The sequence below is a fragment of the Schistocerca piceifrons genome, chromosome 2 (assembly GCF_021461385.2).
Source record: "Schistocerca piceifrons isolate TAMUIC-IGC-003096 chromosome 2, iqSchPice1.1, whole genome shotgun sequence".
Taxonomy (NCBI): Eukaryota; Metazoa; Arthropoda; class Insecta; order Orthoptera; family Acrididae; genus Schistocerca; species Schistocerca piceifrons.
In genome coordinates, this window is record NC_060139.1 from 30,319,208 (window position 1) to 30,321,585 (window position 2,378).

The following is a 2,378-nucleotide window of genomic DNA, read 5'->3' on the forward strand; positions in this document are numbered from 1 at the left end:
TCTATATATAAAAATGAATTTATGTATGTCTGTCCTCTGTGCGTTTTGAATTTGGAAATGTATTGTAATATGAATGTGTTTCGAAATAATACAGTAACCAGTGGTATTTCCATACAAAGCAATACGGTAGCAAGGAAAAATGAAATATAAGGTAATTTGGACGAAATAGGGGGCTCCTTCAAAGTGATCGCGAACAAAATATCTGAAATGGAAACTCACCTTTTCTTGCCAGGTGTTTGTGGTGATACGCCAGGATGATTCTTGGAAAACTGAATCTTCCAATGCAAGACATGCTTTGTCCTGTGTATGTAGCAGCTCTCACTGAAGATTTGTAAATGGGGTGAAGCAATTTTTTCTGCTCCCTTTCCCTTTCACAGCATTCAATCACACGCAATATAATTTTGCGAGCATCGCTACGTAATACTGGTCTCCTTCTAACCGTAGGCCTACCGGTAGGGGTTGTTGGCGACTCCCAAGATGGGCCAGCAACTGCCTCTTCACTCATTTTGATAACGTTTAGTAGAACTGCACGATAAAAACACGCAGAACAGTATAGCGCAAAACAATAACGAAGCAGACGACAATGGCTACCTTGTACAACACAGTCAGCTACGTAATGTTGGCAGCAGTCGAAACTGCGTGCCTACCGAAGCCTCCCGATGTTTACCGACTTCAGGACTAGGGAGAGGTCTGCCATCCAAAACTTTACACACTGTAACGCCGCCTACGTAAAGTAGGACAGGCTAGCCACTGTGTGCCAAACCACACTCGGGGCAGATATGTGCGCTACATATAGCCGGGGCTCGGCCTTTCTCGGCTTTGTTCGGTCTTTCTCGGAAGTGCCTGGTACAGCACGAAATTTCGCTTAGCTCTGAGGTGTGGCGTTTTTCGATCGGCACAGTTCTCCTCAATTCGGCACAATCGTGGTGGCAATACTGTTTATCCCTCGGTAATTGTTCATGGTAAGAATGATCTACATCTACATCTACATGGATACTCTGCAAATCACATTCAAGTGCCTGGCAGAGGGTTCATCGAACCACCTTCACAATTCTCTATTACTCCAATCTCGTATACCGCGCGGAAATAATGAACACCTATACCTTTCCGTACGAGTTCTGACTTTCCTCATTTTATCGTGGTGATCGTTCCTCCCTATGTAGGTCGATGTCAACAAAATGTTTTCGCATTCGGAGGAGAAAGTTAGGGATGTGAATTTCGTGAGAAGATTTCGTCGCAACAAAAAACGCCTTTCTTTCGACGATTTCCAGCCCAAATCCCGTAACATATCTGTGACACTCTCTCCCATATTTCGGGATAATACAAAACGTGCTGCCTTTCTTTGAACTTTTTCGATGTACTCAGTCAGTCCTATCTGGTAAGAATCCCACGCCGCGCAACAGTATTCTTAAAGTGGACGGACAAGCGTAGTGTAGGCAGTCTCCTTAGTAGATCTGTTACATTTTCTAAGTGTCCTGCCAATAAAACGCAGCCTTTGGTTAGCCTTCCCCACAACATTTTCTATGAGTTCTTTCCAATTTAAGTTGTTCGTAATTGTAATACCTAGGTATTTAGTTGAATTTACGGCATTTAGATTAGACTGATTTATCGTGTAACCGAAGTTTAACGAGTTCTTTTAGCATCCATGTGGATGACCTCACACTTTAATGATGTTCGCAAGTCAGGTGGCTGTTTGCACAGAAGGAGGCTGTCAAGCTATCTAATGTCACAAGTCTAAAATTTAATGAAAATGAGAGAAGAGGAGAACAAGAATTGTCAGTATCTCTATTATGCAGTTGCATTGCCATAAAACGACATTACAACACCAAGCGGAAAGAATTTAAGAATTTAGTCGACAATGAAAGAGCAAAAACTTATAGTGCTCGACAGATGGGATTCATTGTTCTGAATAATGCATGCATCACGTGCAGAAATTGGTGGTGCAAATAGTAAAATTTCTGAAGTCAAACGTACATTATTCCAGTATCACTTGCTACAGCTTTCGATGGAACTGAACAATGCGACACTATAGAGACTTTCTATACTGCCACATAGCACTTTGTTAAAGTCAGGGGACAGGGCTTCAACAACTTCTGGATTTAAAACCCGCCTTTGTGGAATTATCTTAGGAAAAATAAGTGCAGAAACGAAAATAAAAAAGAAATATTCAGATGTGTGTGAATTACTTGGGTTGCAAACTTCCATTTTAAGTGGAGTTGACTGTACACTGTCCAGAGTAAGCGTTGCAAGGTGAGAAGAAAAATTATTTCTGATTTGATGGTCCTGCATTTAAAAAGAGATCGCATTGTAGAAGGGACTTATTCTGGCAAACACAGTCCAGTTCCATAACCTCGGTAGCTTTACAGAAAAAGCAAGAT